The sequence below is a fragment of the Pelophylax lessonae genome (genome assembly GCF_965119305.1).
Source record: "Pelophylax lessonae genome assembly, chromosome: 1".
In the NCBI taxonomy this organism is placed as follows: domain Eukaryota; kingdom Metazoa; phylum Chordata; class Amphibia; order Anura; family Ranidae; genus Pelophylax; species Pelophylax lessonae.
The window spans coordinates 457,940,616-457,963,767 of NC_138768.1; the positions used below are offsets into that span (position 1 = coordinate 457,940,616).

General features: G+C 45.6%; 1 protein-coding gene across 1 annotated transcript in view; it reads left to right on the forward strand.

The window, feature by feature from the left end:
* Positions 1-23,152, forward strand: part of USE1 (unconventional SNARE in the ER 1) — a 194,929-nt gene that overhangs the window by 153,865 nt on the left and 17,912 nt on the right. The gene's annotated exons all lie outside the window — the stretch shown is intronic.

Sequence of the window (23,152 nt, forward strand, 5' to 3'; positions counted from 1 at the left end):
ATTTTATTTAAGACCTCTCTGGCACAACACATGGTCAACCTGAAAAAAAAGCATGCTCCTTCTTTGACCTAGCTATGCTCCTATCCAGCCAAGCAAGTAATCCCTTCACTTAGTGGATTTTCTTTAACAAAAAAAAAAAGAATAAACGCACATATTATTGGAGGTAAAAAAAATTGCATTTATTTATTTCTGGAGCCTACAGAGCATTGCACCCATGATCAGCAGACATTTACTGGAGAGCAGGTAAATTAATGAACTAGGAGAGCTCACATCAGCACCCTTGCAGTTTATTGAGAACTACAAACTGTCTGCTGCTGTGGCCGACAGTAGTTATGGTTCATTCATTCACAGATCACTGTGAATGAATGAAGCAGCTGTGTAAGCGGAGCTTTGCACTTTAATTGTGATGCGCTATCACAGTGGGGGATCAGATGGGCATAGGCAGGTGCAATGTCACGCCCCAATTACAGGTGCAACATGTAACATTACCAAAAGTTGAGCTTATCCTTTAACATTATGAAAGTTTTTCCTTCCTTATCACTGGAAAGTGATAAGAACAGATGGCAGTCTTTCAGGCTGGGGAGGGGTGTTCCAGTCCCTCATGGTCAGGGAACAATGGTCAATGATCGAAGCCAAGCTCCCCATCCTCATCCTGAAGATCAGAGCATGGACAGAAACTCACTGCCCAGCAATTTCTGCAGTCCACATCCCAGTAGTGGACAACTGGAAAGCAGAGTACCTCAGCCTCCACAACGTGGAACAAGGGGAATGGATCTTCAATCTAATTTCTCTATTGTTCATTGACAGACGCAGCTCCATATAATTCTTGACCATTGGGTTTTGCTGCCCCTACAGGAGTAGAACACTAGGCAGGAAAAAGCTTTACCGCGCCTATGGGTCCGTCCCTGCTGCAATACACCCACACACTCTGCTATAGGCTTTGGTTTGTTTCTGCCTAGTTTTAGTTCCCTGCTGGGACTTCGTCTTAGCTGTTTTTTTTGGGTGGACCTTCCCTTTATGGGGGACAGGTTGTTTGGATCCTCCCTGGATGAGTTGATCAAAGGCCTTATTGATGGGAAGAGTACTCTTCTTCCCCCGATCCACCAAGGGCAAGACACTGCGTAATAGACTGGGGCCTTCATTTACTGCTCATAGGCGGCCCTTTTGTACCTTCGGGTCGCAGGAGAAAGAAGCTAAGCCATTCAGGTCTTCTGGGGGTTCCAAGAAGACATGGTCGGGTAAGCTGAGAACAGGCCAATCTGGATCTGCAGACAAATCTTCGTCTGCATGAAGGGACGCCCTCACCCGTTTCTGGGGTGAGGAGATGTCTTTGCTTCTTTCCGGAACTATGGACTTCCTTGATTCAGAACAAATGGGTTATCGAACTGATCCGATCATGTTAAAGATTGAATTCAGGTCCTGACCGTCGGACAGGTTCTTCCCATCCAACCTCCTTCTTTCTCCAGATCGATTAACGGACCTACGAGAGGCGGTACAAGATCTGCTGTCATAGGGAGTGATTGTGCCGGTTCCCTCTCGGGAATGTTTTCAGGGGTTTTATTCAAACCTTTTCACTGTAGCCAGGAAGGGTGTCAAAGTGTGTCCAATCCTGGATCTCAAAGCTCTGAATTTCTTCGTGCGGGAACAGAAGATTTGAATGGAGTCTATTCGCACGGTGGTGGCGCCCCTACATCAGTGAGGCCTGTTGGCTTCTATCGATATCAAGGACGAATATCTACACATCCCTATCTACGCTGGACACCAGCGATTTCTTTGCTTCGCTGTGGGAGAGGAGCACTTTCAATTTGTGGCATTACCCTTTGGTCTTGCATCTGCACCCAAGGTCTTCACAAAAGTGTTGGCTCCAATATTGGCACTTCTACGTCAGAGTGGGATTGCGGTCCTGGGGTACCTGGACGATCTCCTGTTAAGAGCAGATTCTCATTCAGCTCTGTTAGGGGACTTGGCAATCACTGTAAGGTCTCTGCAAGAGTTTGGCTGGACCATCAATTTTGCAAAATCATCCCTGGTACCATCCTCAAGACTGGTCTACCTAGGTCTGACTCTCGATTCTGCTTCGGCAAAGGTTTTTCTTCCCTGGACAAGCTGAAGAAGTTGCAGGGGGCGATTAGTTTGTTGTTGTCCAGCAATCTGTCCTCTCTGAGACTTGCATGGGAGTCCTAGGCCTGATGGTGTCGACCTTCGAGGCGGTCCCATTTGCTCACTTCCACACCAGGTCAATACAGAGGGAAATTCTGGGCAAATGGAACAAAGATCCAAAGTCATTGGATTCTATCGGGACTGTCATTGGATTCTATGATTTGGTTGAGTCACAACACAAAGATTGCTCTTGTAAGGTGGCTTTGCTCGTTGGCATTGCGCCAGGGCAAGTCTCCTTCCATTGTATTGGACCGTGGTCACCACGGACGCCAGCCTGTCTGGCTGGGGAGGAGTGCTGGGGAAGCTGTGCACCCAGGGGTCTTGGACAGTGGAAGAGTCCAGATTACAGATCAATGTTCTGGAACTCAGGGCAATAAAGCTTTGCCTTTGTCACTGGACAAATCGTCTACAAGGTTGTCCAGTCTGGGTTCAATCAGACAATGCCATGCCCGTGGCTTACATCAATCATTAAGGGAGCACCAAGAGTGTCTTAGCGGCCCGGGAGGTGGCCAAGCTCTTGAAATGGGCAGAGAGTTTTGTTCCGGCTCTCTCTGCGGTACACATCATAGGTTTGGAAAACTAGCAGGCGGATTACCTGAGCCATCAGGTGTTCTGTCAGGGGGAATGGTCTCTACACCCGGAGGTGTTTCATCTCCTGTGTGCCCGGTGGGGGACACCCGATGTCGACCTGTTTGCCTCTCGGCTCAACAAGAAGGTTTAAAGGTTTGTAGCCAGGTCACAGGATCCCATAGCCGACGCCGTAGATGCACTGGTGGCTCCTTGGGGTCATTATCAGCTGATCTATGCTTTTCCACCGCTGAAACTCCTGCCGAGACTTCTGCGCAGAACAGAGGCGGAGGAGATTCCAGTCATTCTGGTGGCTCCAGACTGGCCTCGTCGGTCTTGGTACGCAGATCTGGTAAGATTGGTTGCTGATGCTCCTTGGAGACTTCCTCTCAGGGAAGATCTGCTGTCTCAAGGGCTGATCTTCCATCCTGCTTTACAGTCGCTGGCTTTAACGGTGTGGCTGTTGAATGCCAGGTATTGAAGGATAGGGGTCTTCCTGATTCAGTGATTCCTACACTGTTGAAGGCTAGGAAGTCTACTTCCAGGAAGATCTATCCTCGTACGTGGATCATCGTTTGCCTTGGCTGTGTTTTTCCAACGTCCTGTAGTCTCGCATGTGTTGATTTGCTCTTTTATCCAAGGGTTCTGTCATGTGGCCCCTCCGAGGCGATCCCCATTACCTCTGTGGGATCTGAATTTGGCATTGTCTGTTCTTAAAAAAAACTCCTTTTTAGAACATTAGTGAGATTCCTCTGCTTACCTTGTCTCAGAAGGTTGCCTTTTTGGTGGCTATTACTTCTGCTCGCAGAGTATCAGAATTGGAAGCGCTTTCCTGCCGTTCGCCTTATTTGGTGGTACACAGAGATAAAGTGGTACTTTGACCTAGTCAGTCCTTTCTTCCTAAGGTGGTTTCGGATTTCCATCTAAATGAAGACATTATGCTGCCTCCTTTATGTCCTAAGCCCAAGCATTCTAAGGAAATTGCTTTGCATTCTTTTGATGTGGTTTGGGCGATTAGGGTTTACCTGGCGGCTACTGAATCTTTCAGGAAATCAGATTCTCTTTTTGTCCATACGGAAGGACCTAGAAAGGGATTGGCTGCGTCTGCTGTGACAATTTCTAAGGGGATCAGGCAGACGGTGGTTCAGGCTTATTTGCTGAAGGTTCAGGTCCTACCTTTTCCTGTGAAGGGGCATTCTACTAGGGCGCTAAGTGCTTCTTGGGCTTTTCGCCATCAGGCGTCAGTGATACAATTGCAAGGCGGCAACTTGGTCGTCTGTGCAAACAAAATTTTATAAAGTGGATGTGTTGGCATCCTTGGATGCTTCTTTTGGCTGCAAGGTTTTGCCAGGTTTGTTTGAAAGAGACTTAGTCTCTTTGAGGGTTGTAAGTCCAGGTGAGCTTCTGTTGTTCCTGGGTGAGCTCTATATTCTCTGGTTGGCTAAAGTTTTAGCCTTGTTGGGAATTACATTTTTTTTCTGCGTTTTTCCCACACCTCATGCAAATACTGCTTTGGGACATCCTAATGGTCAAGAATTATATGGAGCTGCGTCTGCCAATGAACGATAGAAAAAAAATGGATTTTTGTCTTACCGTAAAATCCTTTTCTCTGAAGTTCCTTGACAAACGCAGCACCCGCCTCCTCTATCTTTAATGGGTTTGGGTTTTTCCTTTAAACACTGCTTGCAATGAAACTGAAGTCTATAGCAGAGTTTGTGGGTGTATGCCTGCAGGGAGGGCCCCATAGGCGTGGTAAAGCTTTTTCCTGCCTAGTGTTCTACTCCTGTAGGGGGCAGCATAACCCAATGGTCAAGAATTATATGAAGCTGCGTCTGTCAATGAACTTCAGAGAAAAGGATTTTACTGTAAGACAAAAATCCAGTTATTTCAGAAACTGGGGACATCCTATCTTCCATATTTAACATCAAACTACTTCTGTTTATGCCAGGACCAGAATTCTGTCTCATTGTTGAAAAAGATCAAGCAAGAGAGGAATACTGTGATTCTCATTGCACTAAACTGGCCTAGAAGAACCTGGTACACAGGCATACTCTAGCAGATGACCCTGGCCTCTTGCCAACAGGACAGATCTAGTGGTCAGGGGCCCTCTATTCCATCAGGTATTATTGCCTTGCTTGACAGCAAGATAAGTCACCTCCAGATAGATCTACTTTTGTAGCTAAAAATCTTTCTTTTTCCTAAATTAATTGACGGACACAGCTTTATATGACCACTTGGTTATATTGCCACATACAGGAGTAGGTCACTAGGCAGAAAATAGAACTCAGCACCCCCCTATCGGCAGTCCTAGCCGATAGTCAACCTCCTTTCTGCCATAAGCAGCTCGGTTTTTTTCTGCCTAGTGAGAAGTAAGGACCTGGCTCCATGCTGGGACCTGAAGTTCCATTACTTTTTTTCTCTTTTCTTTGAATTTTTTCCATCAGAGATCTTTTGTCAACAGCTAGGCTGGGCGACAGGCTGGATAATCCAGATCCAGAAGGTCACCCCAGTCTGGCCAGAAAGCATGCGCAGACCTTAAGCTACATGCTGGGTCGACTGCGAGATGCCCCATCCTGGACTGGGGCGGCCAGCGAGTTAAATGTTTCTCCGGAACACATATGACCTGTGCCTTTAGTCTGTGTCACAGGGTTACCCTGGCAGACAGCCCCCTCACTTCAGTGGAGAGGGGGCTCCGTCTTGGGAGTGTTGCCCGCTCGCACCACTGGAACAGTAAGTAGATGCGGTGGCAGGTACTCCCTGGGGTGGTCGATCCCTATGGGGTTCTCCTCCCCTCTCCCAGGCTTGTTCTCTCTCTATCCCCCTAAGGTGTTTGGGGCATATTGAGTTGGGGACTGTTGGGAAGTCCCCCTGAGTCACAGGGGAATAACTGATGGCAAAGGAGATGCAGATTAGTATACTGCAATCACTGAGCAGCAAATGATATCACCTGTGATGTATTTCAGTTTCCTTGCAAACCTGGCCTATTAGTGTGCCCTGAGGACCGGATTTGAGAAACACTGGTTTAAGGCACTGCTTTAAGGCACTGCTTTTGCGGCGGCCGCGCCTGAAAATTTAGGCTGTGGCTTTTGCGGCTTACCACCGGTACAGCCGCACCCACAACTTTAGGCTGCGGCTTTTGAGGCCTACTAGTGGTATGGCCGTGCCCGCAACTTTAGGCCCCGGCTTGTGCAACCTGCCGGCAGAGCTCCCTTGGCTGGCAGGACTACCCGATCCAGTGGCGGGGCGGCCAGAGGCACCACTGCCTTGCTGGAGGGCCCTTGCCCTCCTCCCTGCTGTAGTGTGGAGGTCAAGGCGGAAGCCTTTTTTTGTGTTTGTGGCCCTGGGTGGTGGCCATCCTTTTGGGGCCCGTGCTGGACCTAGGAGCCTCAGCCATTGGTACCCTTTTGAGGGGTCTCAGACCGTGATCCCATTTTGCGGGGTCTCAGTCAGTGGGCTCCCTTGCAGGAACCCTCAGATGGTTGTCTCCTTTTTGGATCCCTCAGACTGTGGGCTCCTTGTGGGTCTTCGGACCCTGGCGGTTCCCTTTAGAGGGGTCTTAGACCATGTCCTCCCTTTGCGGGGCCTTAGATGGTGAGCTCCCTTGCGGGGCGTCGCATGATGGGTTCCCTTGCGGGGCCACAGATGGTGAGCTCCTTTGCGGGGTTTCATCCGGTGGCTCCCTTTGCGGGGCTTCAGTCAACGGCTTTCCTTGCAGGGCTTCAGCCAGCAGTCTCCTTTGTGGGGTCTCAGCCGGTGGCTCTCTTTGTGGGGCTTCAGCTAGCGGCTTTCCTTGTGGGGCTTCAGCCGGCGATCTCCTTTGCGAGGGGCCTCAGTCGGCGGCTCCTTTCATGGGGCCTCGAGTGGGCGGCTCCTTTCATGGGGCCTCAAGTGGGCGGCTCTCCTTCCTGGGCCTCAAGTGGGCGGCTCTCCTTCCTGGGCCTCAAGTGGGCGGCTCTCCTTCCTGGGCCTCAAGTGGGCGGCTCTCCTTCCTGGGCCTCAAGTGGGCGGCTCTCTTTGCCGGGCCTCAAGTGGGCGGCTCTCTTTGCCGGGCCTCAAGTGGGTGGCTCCCTTTGCTGGGCCTCAGCCGGCTGCCTTCCTTATGGAGTCTCAGACAAGGCTTTTTGGCTAAGAGTAAGTGTAGTGTCTTTATCAGCAGTCTTATTTGTGGACTCTGGTCCCTATGGTACCCACCTTTCTTGTTGGCCTTGTGTGAGCAGTTCCATGTGAAGATTTTGCGGAGGGAATTGCGGTCCATACAGGGTGACCTGTTTGAAGGTTTGGTGCCTCAGGCCAAGAATGGGTGGGACTTTAAAGGCGAGTGACAAGGTTTTAGGGTAAAATATAACAATTTATTAAGTAAATACGATAAATCGCAAGAGCAAAAAATAAGTAGAGTTCAATATTGTGTATTGGGTTAAAGACATTTGACTAAAGGCATACTACCATAACCAGCCGCAACGCGTTGGATTTTCTAGGATATTTTCTATTTCTTCTCTGCAAAATTCCAGGCTGAACTACACGCATGGAACAGCAGAGAACAATATTCACTTAAGTCACCATATCACCTTGTCACAAACTTTCAGTACTTACTCACGTTCACCAATGGGTCTTTAACCCAATACAAAATATTGAACTCTACTTATTTTTTGCTCTTGCGCTTTATTTTATTTACTTAATAAATTGTTATATTTTACAAAAATCCTTGTCAGTCGCCTTTAAAGTCCCACCCATTCTTGGCTATAGGCACCAAACCTTCAAACTATCCTATACCCATGGGCTGTTGGCAAAACCAACTACATAGGGGTTCTATTAGAGAATCGCAACCCTTCATACAGGGTGACCCTGCCTTTCCTTAGATGACCGGTTCTTCTGGACCGATCAGTGAGGGTTTTCCTCTTATGGTGGTTCCGGCCCACTGTTTGGCTAACTGGGGGATATTCTCTTCCCTTCCTATGAACAGTCATTATTATGGAATGCCACCCTATCCAGCTGAGGGGAGAGCTCTTGGCTTGCCTGCTCTTCACTGTCTTCAGGCGCAAGAGTTAAGGTTGACCCGGGCGTTTTTCTCTTACTCTTCTCTGTGAGCTTCCTGTCCAATCATATGTTACCACCACTGTGGCCTAGGTCTTGAGCCAGGGCGACATGTACATTGTCCTTTTGTGGTGGGAGGCGCAGTATGTATCTGGCCTTCTCTGATGTGCACAGATCCGGTATTGAGAATTGGCATGGAAAGGGAGTTCTGTACCCAGACGGTTTTGTTTTTCGGCAGATTTGCCTACAGGGGAGCATACCTGGAGGGGTTGTCCTGATCTCCTGCCTTAGAAGGTGGTGTAACAATTAAGGGAGACTACAGATATCCCGGGCAGATGCATTGGATACCCTATGTTCCCTTGTCTGCTGTGGGGTTCATGGGATGGCAACTGTAGGGGTTCCAGTCCTTTTGGGTGGCCCCAGACTGGTCTGTAGTAGGCTGACATGGTATGGCTGGTCTTAAATGTTCTCTGGTAGTTGCCTCTTTTATAGGATCGTTTCCCCAGGGTCTAGACTGCCCTGGATCATTTTCTAGGGGTTAATCGCTGATGTTCCCAGTGTCCGCTCTGTGACCCTTATTGGGTTTGAGTTGGGGTTGTGGTTCTCCAGAAGCCTTACCTTGGAATGTATGGAGGATAATACCCGGCTTCTCTTTCTCAGAGGGTTGGTCTTTGAAATATTTTTGCTTCTGCGGGGCGCGTCTGAGTTGGCTTGTTCGTCTTCCTGTTTGTTTTTTCACAGGGATAGGGTGATTCCTCTTTTGTGTGTCTCCTGCTTGGCAGGTGGAGTCAACCTCTCACCTGAGAATATTGCCCCACCTTCCTTGTGGTGATGTCTGGCATCCTAAGGAGCTTGCGCTGCACACTTTTGGATGTGGTCTGTGTGGTTCATGTGCCCTTGTCCACTGCGAACTACTGCTGGTTGATTAGGGCGCTAGTGCCTCTGGTGCTTTCGGCATCTATGTCTCAGGGTTGCGAGGCAGCTCCTGGTCTGTGCGTTCTCTTACTAACTTTTCCCTTTCGATATGTTGCATTTTCAGGTGTTTCTTGGGGCGCAAAATTTTGCAGGTGGCTGTTTACGCTTCCTTGTGGCCCCCTTTAGGGGTTGTTTGGGTGGTTGGCATGTTTGCCTGATTGCTCCAATTGTTTTTTTTTTCTTTCCCCCACCCCTTATTGAGGCACTGCTTTGGGACATCCCAATGGTCAAGAATAAAGAAGAAGCTGTGTCCATCAATGAACGTAAGCTAAAACTGGATTTTTATTAGTCACCAAAAAATCCCTTTCTCTGAGTTCATTGACAGACACAGCACCCACTCCTCTGTTGTTTCTCTACTTGTACTGCTTTTTTACAAAACTGAGCTGCTTAATATCAGCTAGGAATGCCCATAGGCGGTGCTGAGTTCTCTTTTCTGCCTAGTGTCCTACTCCTGTTGGTGGCAGTATAACCCAATGGTCAAGAATAAACAAGGTGTGTCCATCATTATGGAATTTTTACTGTGAGTAGTAAAAATCCTGTTTTTCCTGGTGTGAACACAGGCAATTCAATCCCAGAGATTACTCTGTACCTCTTCTTTTGGCCCTCCTTTTTTTTACCTTGTAAAAACAAAAGAGGAAGGAGTAGGGGTAGAGGATAAAAGATATATTATGACAGTATTAAAATTCTTAACATGTAATGTAAGAGGATTAAACAACCCAGCAACCCAGCAAAAAGACAAAAGATCCTAAAAGAAATTTAAAGATATTCTGCAAGTATAATCTTTCCACAAGAGACACATTTAGCACAAGACACAAATGTTACTCAAAACCAGTGGGTGCTGGTGCTCCATGGGCCGGGGTGGCAGACAGGCCACACCATACCCCCCCCATCTCGGACCACACCAGCCCGCATCCACCCTGCCTGGACATGTGGAGGGAGGGAGAGCAGGCAGCAGCGTTCGGAGGAGGATCCGTGTGACAATAGCAAATATTCATTCGCTATTGTCACACAACTGGGTGAGCACTGCGCCCGAGCCCACCCTTTTTTGAAGCCTATTAGAGCCTCTGGCTCTAATCACGTGCTTCAAAAAAAAAAAAAAAACCCATTGAACTCCATGCGTCCAGCGCCCTGCATGTAGATTAGTGGGCCGGAAGCATGGATAGGGGGGGTGCCCCTGCGCCCCCAATGGACGGGCCGCCCCTGCTCAAAACACCTTTTGACTATGGATATTCTCCAACCAAAAAGCAAAAAGAGTGGCAATAAGGGATGGCAAGATAAGTGAAGTTCTCATTAAAGATAGAAAGGTGGACCCTGAAGGTTGATTTATATTTCTGAGGGGGAAAATACAGGGTATGGAATGTACATATATATATTGCCCTAACAAGAACCTGACAGGTTACTTGAAAGAAGTCCTAGGAAAGCTGATGGACTATAAAAGGGGCAAATTAATCCTGGCAGGAGACCTACATTTCTGCATGGATCCAAAAGTTGACAGTTCATCACATGCACTGGGGATTAGAGACTATCAACTCAGGATGGTAAAAAATAAATTATACCAATGCCAACTGCCACTGGTAGATGTATGGAGAGGTCAACACCCTGGGACAAAGGACTATACTTTCTATTCCCCAGTGCATTGAATGTATTTAGCGCTAGATTTTATAATGGTGGAGCACAGACTGTTAGAATCAGTAGGAAAAACATCAATAGAAATAATGTCATTATCAGATCTGCCCCAGTAATAACTAATTTGAAACTAATAGGAAACCAGGAGAAGAGAATTAACTAGGAAACCAGGAGAAGAGAAGTAACTGGAGATTGAACTATGACATGATACAAGAAAAATAAGTAGAAGATAAAATACAAAAAATAAATAGATCAATACAGTGGGGATCGAAAGTTTGGGCACCCCAGGTAAAAATTTGTATTAATGTGCATACAGAAGCCAAGGAAAGATGGAAAAATCTCCAAAAAGCATCAAATTACAGATTAGACATTCTTATAATATGTCAGCAAAAGTTAGATTTTATTTCCATCATTTACACTTTCAAAATAACAGAAAACAAAAAAATGGCATCTGCAAAAGTTTGGGCACCCTGCAGAGTTAATATCTTGTACTGCTCCCTTTGGCAAGTATCCCAGCTTGTAAACGCTTTTTGTAGCCAGCCAAGAGTCTTTCAATTCTTGTTTGAGGTATCTTTGCCCATTCTTCCTTACAAAAGTCTTCCAGTTCTTTGAGATTTCTGGGCTGTCTGTCACGCACTGCTCTTTTAAGGTTTATCCATAGATTTTCAATTATGTTGAGGTCAGGAGATTGTGAAGGCCATGGCAAAACATTCAGTTTACGCCTCTTGATGTAATCCCCCGTGGATTTCGAGGTGTGTTTAGGATCATTATCCATTTGTAGAAGCCATCCTCTCTTTAACTTCAGCTTTTTCACAGATGGCATCAAGTTACCATCCAAAATTTGCTGAAATGTTATTGAATGCATTTTTCCTTCTACTCGTCAGATGTTCCCTGTGCCACTGGCTGCAATACAACCCCAAAGCATGATTGATCCACCCCATGCTTAACAGTTGGACAGAGGTTCTTTTCATTAAATTCTGTGCCCCTTCTTCTCCAAACGTACCTTTGCTCATTCAAAAAGTTCAATTTTAACCTCATCGGTCCACAGAACTTGTTTCCAAAATGCATCAGGCTTGTCTATATGTTCATTTGCAAAGTTCAAACGCTGATTTTTGTGGTGAGGGCGTAGAATAGGTTTTCTTCTGATGACTCTTCCATGAAGACCATATTTGTACAAGTATCTTTTTATAGTGGAATAGTGTACCACATCTCCAGTGTCTGCCAGATCTTTCTGCAGGGATCGTGCAGTCAAACGTGGGTTTTGAATTGTTTTTCTGACAATCCTGCGAGCTGTTCTGTCTGATATTTTTCTTGGTCTTCCAGATCTTGCTTTAACTTCCACTGTTCCTGATGACTGCCATTTCTTAATTACATTCCGAACAGAGGATATTGACATCTGAAAACGCTTTGCTATCTTCTTATAGCCTTCTCCAGCTTTGTGAGCCTCACCTATTTTCAGTTTCAGTTTTCTAGACAACTGCTTAAAAGATCCCATGGTGCTGATTGTTGGGCAAGGTCAGATGAGTCTGGGCATTTAAAACCTTTGAGATTGACATCACCTGGTCTTCCCAGACGATGATTGAGAACAATCCATTACACTGGCAGCCTTGCAAAGGGGGCAGTGCATGCTATAAATTCTGCAGGATGCCCGAACTTTTGCAGACGCCATTTTCCAGATTGACTGCCGGGTTAGACTTGTTCTGAGCGAACTGTAACCAGCACTGCAGCCCAGTAATACTTTTTGAAGCAAGGCAATACAAGACCGCCTGAAGACAGAGGAAGCTGTAGTTTCCATTTACAATTCTAGGGACAGCCCAGATGAAAGAGGAGACTACCCCATCAAATTAGTGGTGCTGGTATGGAAATTGGGGTTTTCCTAAAGATGTAGGTAAACTTAGGGAGAAATGGCATTTTGAGTAAGTTTATGCGACCTACCGGTGTCAAGGAGAGCATCTTCCATATCTGGCATTTAGCGATCAATTGTTGCAATACTGGGTCTAAATTGTCTGTTAAATAATACGAGAAGTCATTACGAATCACAATACCCAGATATTTAAATTGGGAAACTCATTGTAAGGGGGCAGGTTGGGAAGGAGGGGGGGGGGTCAGATCAGTGAGAGGGAGTATACTAGATTTTAGTGATCGACCGATATTGTTTTTTTAATTTCCCGATACCATTATTTTGGTCATCGGATATCGATATCGGCCGATATTTTCGGACATTTAAAAAAAAATGTTTCTTATTTTTTTTACAAAGGTACTCTTGTGGAGGGATCTGGGGGTCTAAAAGACCCCTCTTCGGCACTGAAAAGCATTCAAAACTCTAAGTTTGGCTGCTTTGAATGCTGTCAGTTTTTTTAATTCGGTGCCGAGTACCCGGAAGTGATGTCATGTCATGTCATGGCATCACTTCCGGGTTTTTTACCTGGAGACCCGATCGGAGCTGAATGCGGCTTTGATCGGGTATTCTATTCCGCGGCGGTGGAGGTAGGATGCTCGGGCGAGCCGCGGAAGGTGGCAGGAGGGGGGGGGGGAGTCCCCTTCTGCTCCTTCTAATGACAGCCGGGCGGCTTCTCAGCCGCATCGGTTCTCATCACAAGTCAGCCAACCATCGGCTATGGACACCGGGACCAGGGTGATGCCTCTAGCTGCAGGCATCACTCCGGTACTTGCACTTTCCCTAAATATTGACAATATCGGTAACCTCAGGGGCCGATTCCGATACATCGGGGAAAGTGCATATTGGCCCCCGATATATCGATGTTGCCGATAATCGGTCAATCCCTGCTAGATTTATTCCAGTTTATCTTCAACCCAGAGAATTCACCATGTCTATCAATAATTGTCAATGCCACCATAAGAGAGTCTGAGGTGTAAATTAAATACAGGAGAGTCTCATCTGCATAGAGCGACACACGCTCCACCAAGGGTGCCACCACCAATCCCCCCACAACCTCCGCAGAACGGAGCAGAATAGCCATGGGTTCAATAGCCAAAGCAAACAACCCAGATGACAGTGGGCAGCCCTGTCTCGTTTTTCTCTGTTAAGACAGAAGGGGGTGGGGGGCAACACACCATTAGTGCGCACCCGGGGTCTTGTATAATTATTGAGTCCAAGCAATAAACTTGGGGCCAAAGCCGAATCGGGTGAGTACCTGCCAAAAGTAATTCCATTCCACAGAGTCGAAGGCCTTCTCTGCATCTAGAGTGACCACCGCCCCTCGCGTATTTTGTGCTGTACCGTGGGCTAAGTTAGTGTGGAGGCTGCAAATGTTGATATCTGTGCCCCTACCCAGCATGCAACAGGTCTGATCCTGGTGCACCAGTGTCAGTATCACAGAGTTCAGACGATTGGCCAGTATTTTAGTCAGAATTTAAGTAATGATATTGGCCTATAGGATGAACAAAATTCAGGATCCTTCCCAGGCTTGGACAGGGCAACAACAGCCTCTGACATAGAAGGTGGGAGGGAACTGGCATCCAATGCAGCACGAATCATGTCAAAATAATAGGGGCCCATAAGTTCAAGATTGGTTTTATAGAACTCTGTAGGAAATCCATCAGGTCCTGGGGTCTGGCCAACCTGTAAAGACTTGATCGCATCCCTGACCTCCTTTAGTGAAATAGGTGCATCTAGAAACTGGGTGTTTGCAGCTGTAAGGGTTGGAATGTCGACTTCATCCAGGTAGACCGACAACTCCTCAGGAGAATAGGTCGCCCTGGATGTGTGCAGGTTTGCATAATATTCCTCAAATCTCCTATTGATCGTTGTAGGGTCAGAAAATACAGTTCTATTCAAAATTATTCAACCTCCACTGAAATTGATTGTTTTGGCCAGTTTGACATTGATTTTGATCATTCAGTCATCCTGTTTACAATTAAATCAAAGAGGCATGTGTAGGTTAGACAAATATAACATAACATTTATAATGAAATAACCACAAATGTCTTTTCTGTGCTCACATCATTATCAGTTTTATTCAACCCCCAAGTGACATTCAATCTTAGTACTTAGTACAACATCCTTTTACAGTTATAACAGCTATTAAACGTGAAGCATCGCTTGACACAAGTGTCTTGCAGCTATCTACGGGTATCTTCGCCCATTCGTCATGGGCAAAAGCCTCCAGTTCAGTCACATTCTTAAGCTTGTGCACTGCAACTTCTTTCTTTAAGTCCCACCAGAGGTTCTCAATCGGATTTAAGTCTGGTGACTGTGATGGCCACTCCAAAATGTTCCAGCCTTTAATCTGCAACCATGCTCTAGTGGACTTGGAGGTATGCTTGGGATCATTGTCCTGTTGAAAGGTCCAACGTCTCCCAAGCCTCAGGTTTGTGACGGACTGCATCACATTGTCATCCAATATCTCCTGGTACTGAAGAGAATTCATGGTACCTTGCACACGCTGAAGCTTCCCTGTACCTGCAGAAGCAAAACAGCCCCAAAGCATGATTGACCCCCCGCCATGCTTCACAGTAGGCAAGGTGTTCTTTTCTTCATAGGCCTTGTTCTTCCTCCTCCAAACATAGCGTTGATCCATGGGCCCAAACAGTTCTAATTTTGTTTCATCAGTCCACAGAACACTATCCCAAAACTTCTGTGGTTTGTCCACATGACTTTTGGCATACTGCAGTCGACTCTTCTTATTCTTTGGAGACAGCAAGGGGGTGCGCCTGGGAGTTCTGGCATGGAGGCCTTCATTACGCAGTGTGCGCCGTATTGTCTGAGCAGAAACTTCAGTACCCACATCTGACAAATCTTTTCTCAGTTCCTCAGCAGTCACACAGGGACTTTTCTCCACTCGACGCTTCAGGTAGCGCACAGCAGTCGAAGTCAGCATCTTCTTTCTGCCACGACCACGTAGCGTTTCAACAGTGCCCTCTGCCTTGAATTTGCGAATGATGCTTCCTATGGTGTCTCTTGGTATGTTTAACATCTTTGCAATCTTCTTATAGCCATTGCCCTTCCTGTGAAGAGTAATCACCTCTTCTCTTGTCTTCCTGGACCATTCTCTTGACTTCACCATGTTTGTACTTCACCATGTTTGTAACCACACCAGTAAATGTCTAGAAGGAGCTGAGTATCACAGTTATTTTAAAGCTGCCTAATTGGTGCTTATTAGGCTTTATTGCTGCTCCCTGACATCCACAGGTGTTTTCAATACCTGATTTAAAACACTTCAATGAACCTCTGTTCTTCAGAGTGGTAGTCTTTAAGGGGTTGAATAATTGTGTCAATGAAGAATTCACAAAAGAAACATTTACTACTGTATTACAAAACCAATTGATGCCATTTTAGTTGCATATGGTTCTTTAAGAAGTCCTTGTAGGATTTCATTCTGAATACAATTACAAATGTACACTAAATTCCCTAAAACCCTTTACAGCATTGGGGGGGTTGAATAATTTTGAATACAACTGTAACTCCCCATCATCTGCCCTGACATTGGCAATACAGGAGCTGCCTGTCCTTTCCGTCGCCAACCAGGCAAGGAGTCTGCCCGGATGCTTTCCCTGCTCAAATATACGGTGGGACTGGGAAAGAAGGAAGCGTCTGCAAGATTCGGCACGGATCAATGCCAATTCCCTGTAGGCAGACAGCATATCAGAGTAGGTGCTCCCATCTAGTGTGTCTGAGTATTTTACCTCCAGTGACCCAGCACGTGCCACGGCCTCAGGCAGCATGATGCAGGATTCCTTCCTAATTTTAGATATATTAGATTGGTACCTGCCCCTAGCATAGGCCTTGAACGCTTCCCAAACCATGGCCGGCGAAGTGCGGTCGTTGTGCACCCAATACTCCCTAAGCTCAGGTGACATCAGCGGTTCTAGTCTTTCATCCACAATCCAGTATCTAGAAAGTCTCCACAGTCCCTGACCCGCGGCCGAGTCCGTGCCAAGGCCCGCCAACACTGTAGCATGGTCCGAGAGGCCACGCGGCAAAATGGCAAACCAAAACAGCAAACCACCCTGGGCAACAGAGAATTGCTCGCATAAATCAAGTCTATACGTGAAAAAGGGGCATGGGTGGCTGAGTGGCAAGTATACTGCCACGTATCAGGGTTTTTCCATTGCCACGCATCATGCAGGCCAAATATCTCCACCCAGCGGGACAGAGCTGAGTCGGCCGCAAGGTCAGGGTACAGTTTATCTATACTAGGTTTAGGCGGCATATTGAAGTTCCCAGCAAGAAGCACATTAGGAGTAGGATACTGGGCCACGATACACTGAATTTTGTGTAGGACCGTTACCACAGCAGGCACATACGAGCCAACAATAACCATATCCACATAGTCACATATAGCATGTAGAATCACATATTGACCATCCGGCTCCAGGTGGAGATCAAGCAGCTCAAAGGGGAGGGTCTTATGGATTAAGATACTAACCTCATGGGAATAGGACGAAAAGGTGGAATGATAGTAAGACCCCACCCATGGTTTCTTAAGGGAGAGCACCCTAGCACCAGCAAGGTGCGTTTCCTGGAAGATACATATGTGCAGGTGATACCTCTTCAAAAACGAGAATATCAAGGAACGTTTACTTTTGGAGTTCAACCCCCGCACATTCCAGGATATCAATTTTAGAGGGACCATAATAAATGGGGTACATATGTAGACCATCCCACCGCAGCCAGATCCCCCCCAGACCCATCAGGCACAACACAGACCTCAATCCATCATCCAGCATACACATAATGGTACAGTAGGCCAAGGCCCACCATGGTGGATCGCATAATAGACAATGTATATAGCTCAGCAAAAAAAGAAAAAACAGAAAATAAATGCAACTGAAATGCCCAAAAAATTCTCCCCAACACTCCACCCCCCCTCACCCCGCACCACTGCAAACTCTGGTGTCCCTGAGACCCCAAACATAACATGACTAACGGTAAATGGGGAACTGTATACCAAAAGGTGCCTAGAGGGCACAGCATAAAATTTCAACACAGGCCAATCTCTCTAACTAAAACCAACAATAGATAGTTACAGGTTATAAGAACAGTCTATGTGTTGGAGAACACCAACCTCACCGCCTACACAGCAAAGAAACCCTACCATAGGCAGAACATAGCCTCCCTGCAGGAGGATAATCGCCCAGACTAGTCTGGGGGTACAGTTCTTAGTTGCAGCGTTCATTGCAGAAGTGCAATATCCCTGGCAAAAAAAAAACATATGTATTAACGAGAACAGTCCCCTTACCCCCCCCCCCCCTGCACTGCAATAGATATGCGGGAGCCATGCCCAGATGAGAAGAGAGAGGGGTTATAATGTCATCATTGGGCCTAGTCTGCAACAGAGTTAGTGATGTTGGGCCAGGTCTTGAAAGTATAGTCCACAATAAATCCTCCATAGGTGATATAGGTGTCGCAATTGCCTCAAGAATAAATCAGCAGGCTTTGCCAGTAGACAATAGAAAGCAAAGAAAGGGGTAACAGACTCAAACCAGCCCTAACGACGAGGTAGGGACGCCGGCCACACAGAGGCTTCCTCGGGAGATGTAAAAAAACAAAAGGATTCACCATCTTGTACTCAAACGGGCTGGGAACAACATGCTGTAGGCCTTTTTGTCGCAAGGCAAGCTTGACATGGTCAAACGATTTGCGCAACTTCTGCGTTTCAACTGAGAAGTCTGGAAAAATCATGAGCTTGGCCCCTTCAAATTCGCAGAGTATCAATCTTCCTGCTCTCCCACAGGACCAGATCTCTGTCCTGAAAGTTTAGCAGGCGTAGGATGAATTTGCGCGGTGGGGCTCCAGGAGCTCCGCCGCGCATCCGGTGAGCACGCTCCACCGCAAAGAAGGAGGAGAAGGCTGTCTGAGGCAGCAGGGTACGGAGGAGCTGCTCTGTGAAAACTGCAGGGTTGGGGTCCTCAGAGCCCTCCGGTAATCCCAGAATCCTCAGATTATTCCTCCTATTGCGATTTTTTAGAGTCCTCCGCCCGGAACTCCAGGGCCTTCACCTTAGTGCAGAGGGTATGAAGGGACGCTGTGTGATCTGTGTGTCCTCTGCATCACTCACACGGCGCTCGACTTCCGACAGCCGTGTATGAAATTTATCCATGTCCCTTCTTATCAGACCTATGTCCATCTGTACCTAGTCTATCTTACCTGTTAGGGTGGCTTGGCAGGTAGAGAGGGCCTGCATCGGGGCAGCAAAGTTATTCTGTTCTCGAAGCGCTGGGTCTATGTCCTTGGTTTGGGTCGCCATGTTGGAAGGCAGACGAGGCCCAGCTTTCGAACTGATTGGAGTAACAGGCACCATAGATGTCTTCCGGGGCACTGAAGATGGCCGCCCCCTGGTCGTAGCAGGGCGGAAGGCTAGTCGGAATGCTGCGGTGATTCAGTAGTTATCAGGGCTGCAGGGAAACAGGATAATTGCCAGGCAGATCAGCGGAGCTCTCTCACTGTGCCTTTGCTTTGGTCGCCACACCCCCAACATTATCAAATTTAATAAAAGAATTTAAAAAAAAATGACCTGTCTAACCTAAAGTTTAATCCAATAAAATCAGAAACTCTAAATATAAATCTGAATAAAAAAGAAGAGCAAGCCCTACAGAAAGAATTCCCTTTTACATGGGGGAAACTGATTTAAAATATGAAAATAGAATTAACACCAACATTAGGGAAAATATACCAAGCAAATTATATTCCACTATTAAATGAGGTTAAAATCGAACTTAACCTCATCCCGACCGCCTTTAGGAGGCTGCAGGTCAGCTCTATTGCGCAAAATCACATACCTGTACGTCATTTTGTGCAATAGCCACTGGGCGGTGCATGCACACCGTCGGAGGCGCAATCGTGTGCTGATTGGACACCGGGTATGCCAATCAGCAGGGCCGCATCAGGTCCGCCTGCATCGGGCACCGCCGGCCGCCCGCAATCGTTCCCCAGAGAGGCAGAGCTATGTAAACAAGGCAGATCGCCGTTCTGACAGGGAAGAAGATGGCGATCTTGTGAGCAGGAACACTGATCTGTCTTCATCCAGTCAGACCGCCCCCCCCCCCCCACAGTTAGCAAGCACCATCTAGGAGCACACTTTACCGTTTGTGAAATCAAAAAGGAGTGCTGCGCTATGGCAAAATGAAAACTGAAAGAAACAACTCTAAGTGCTGCTGTTCAAAAAATCTAAACCATTTTTAAAAGTGACCGTGCTAGTGTACAGCGCTAAAAGGTTGTAAATATTCACCGATAGTAGGAGTAATAATTAAATTCCCCCTAAGGTGCATACAGAAAATTAGAGTGCAAAGTGCAAATATCTGTGCAATAATATGTGCAAATAAAACTATATCAGACACATATAAATAAAACATTAAATGAGTGGCAATAATAAATGAATAGTGATACTTCCACATAAAAGTCCATACAAAGTGACAAAAAGTGCTTCAGCAAGTCGCCAGTGAAAAAAAGTCCAAAAGTGCTTAGGTGCTGAAAAAAGAACTGTGTAAAACCATGCTAGCAAACAGATGTGATGTAGTGAAGATCCACCGCCATTACTAGTAAAAAACAAAAACAATAAAAATGACATAAATCTTTCCCGTAGTTAGTAGACGCGATAACTTTTGTGCAAACCAATCAAAATACGTTTAATTGCGATTTATTGTTTTTTTTTTTTTACCAAAAATATGTAGCAGAAAACAAATTGGCCTAAAATGGGCTAACGCCTGAGGCTGAAATGGTTAAAAATAGCCAATAGACCTCTCTCTTGGATTGGATGAATAAACATTGTAAAGATGGTAATGCTACCAAAAATCCTATATAAATTCCAGATGTTGCCAATAGCAATAACCCAGTCATGCTTTAGAACATTAAGGTCAATGTTTTTAAGGTTCATATGGCAGAACAAGAAACCGCGAATACGGTACTCAGTATTCAGCAATGATAAAACACAAGGGAGGTTAGCTGCACCAGACATTAAAAGATACTATGATGCAGTAATATTAGCACGAATGGTAGAATGGACGAAGATAAAAAATGATAAAAGGTGAGTGAAGATTGAGAATACACGGAGTAAGGCACAATTGAATAAGAATATATGGATTCCACATAGATATAGAACGTTGGATGTGAATACACATGAATCGACTAAAAATGTATTTAGGATATGGGATAAATACACATAAAATACACAAGCAACCAAAATGGGAATACAACTTACCACTAATTTCACCAACGGGAACACATTTTTTTTACTGGGTAATGGGGCATGATTTGGGGAATGGATTAAGAACACACAGTTGAAAGATATTGGGAATGGATTAAGAACACACAGTTGAAAGATATAATAAAAGGAAAGATTTGTACATACCAGGAATTAAAACGCAAGGGGGATTTGATGACATTGAATGAATAGAGGTATATACATTTGTATCAACACTAGCACAACCAATTAGATCTAAACCCACTTGAACATCTTTTTAATGCACAGGAGACTGTGAAACATTGTACAACACAGATCTTTAAAATAGTCACGGAGTTGGCAGAGCCAAAAATACCTCCATTCATTGAAAAATGGGAAAGGGAACTGGGAACATGTTTTAGAAAACAGAAAATAGGTAAAATATTGAGAGCAGTGCACAGTTCTGCGGTAGATATAAAGACAGTTGAAATTAACTATAAATGCTTGGCAAGATGGTATATAACACCTGAGAAAGCACAAAAATATCAACCGGAGAAATATCCGCTGTTTTGGAGAGGTTGTAATATGAAGGGCACTATGGCCCATCTATGGTGGGAGTGCCCTAAAGTGCAAGAGTATTGGCAAGAAGTGGAGCAATATACAGTGCCTTGCGAAAGTATTCGGCCCCCTTGAACTTTTCAACCTTTTGCCACATCTCAGGCTTCAAACATAAAGATATAAAACTGTAATTTTTTGAAGAATTAACAACAAGTGGGACACAATCATGAAGTGGAACGAAATTTATTGGATATTTCAAACTTTTTTAACAAATAAAAAACTGAAAAAAATGGGCGTGCAAAATTATTCAGCCCCCTTAAGTTAATACTTTGGAGCGCCACCTTTTGCTGCGATTACAACTGTAAGTCGCTTGGGGTATGTCTCTATCAGTTTTGCACATCGAGAGACTGAAATTTTTGCCCATTCCTCCTTGCAAAACAGCTCGAGCTCAGTGAGGTTGGATGGAGAGCGTTTGTGAACAGCAGTTTTCAGTTCTTTCCACAGATTCTCGATTGGATTCAGGTCTGGACTTTGACTTGGCCATTCTAACACCTGGATATGTTTATTTGTGAACCATTCCATTGTAGATTTTGCTTTATGTTTTGGATCATTGTCTTGTTGGAAGACAAATCTCCGTCCCAGTCTCAGGTCTTTTGCAGACTCCATCAGGTTTTCTTCCAGAATGGTCCTGTATTTGGCTCCATCCATCTTCCCATCAATTTTAACCATCTTCCCTGTCCCTGCTGAAGAAAAGCAGGCCCAAACCATGATGCTGCCACCACCATGTTTGACAGTGGGGATGGTGTGTTCAGATTGATGAGCCCTGTTGCTTTTACGCCAAACATACCGTTTTGCATTGTTGCCAAGAAGTTCGATTTTGGTTTCATCTGACCAGAGCACCTTCTTCCACATGTTTGGTGGGTCTCCCAGGTGGCTTGTGGCAAACTTTAAACGACACTTTTTATGGATATCTTTAAGACATGGCATTCTTCTTGCCACTCTTCCATAAAGGCCAGATTTGTGCAGTATACGACTGATTGTTGTCCTATGGACAGAGTCTCCCACCTCAGCTGTAGATCTCTGCAGTTCATCCAGAGTGATCATGGGCCTCTTGGCTGCATCTCTGATCAGTCTTCTCCTTGTATGAGCTGAAAGTTTAGAGGGACGGCCAGGTCTTCGTAGATTTGCAGTGGTCTGATACTCCTTCCATTTCAATATTATCGCTTGCACAGTGCTCCTTGGGATGTTTAAAGCTTTTGAAATATTTTTGTATCCAAATCCGGCTTTAAAATTCTCCACAACAGTATCTCGGACCTGCCTGGTGTGTTCCTTGTTCTTCATGATGCTCTCTGCGCTTTAAACGGACCTCTGAGACTATCTCAGTGCAGGTGCATTTATACGGAGACTTGATTACACACAGGTGGATTCTATTTATCATCATTAGTCATTTAGGTCAACATTGGATCAATTAGAGATCCTCACTGAACTTCTGGAGAGAGTTTGCTGCACTGAAAGTAAAGGGGCTGAATAATTTTGCACGCCCAATTTTTCAGTTTTTTATTTGTTAAAAAAGTTTGAAATATCCCAAAAATTTCGTTCCACTTCATGATTGTGTCCCACTTGTTGTTGATTAAAAAAAATTACAGTTTTATATCTTTATGTTTGAAGCCTGAAATGTGGCAAAAGGTCAAAAAGTTCAAGAGGGCCGAATACTTTCGCAAGGCACTGTATAAGAGAAATTCCAGGTATAGAAATCTTACACGATCCGTGGTGCTGTTCTATTCCATAGTACTAATAAAACAATACAGGAGTACAATGTTGCCATACTTGTTAAATGCGGCAAAAGGAGTAATCCCAAAAAAATGGCTAGACCCAGAAAGACCCTCAATAAGGTAATGGTTTAAAAGAGTTGAATCTATGTATAATATTGAGTATCTATGCAGCAGGGAGGAGGATAGGATAGAAAAATTCTCTGGAGTATGGGAAAAGTGGACGGATTTCAAGAAAATTTGTAAATATATGGAAATATGTGTAGGAGAGAAGCAGGGAGGAGGATGGAGATTGAGAGGAGGGGGTGGAGGGAGGAGAGAGTAGGGTACAAGAGTAGGAGGGGT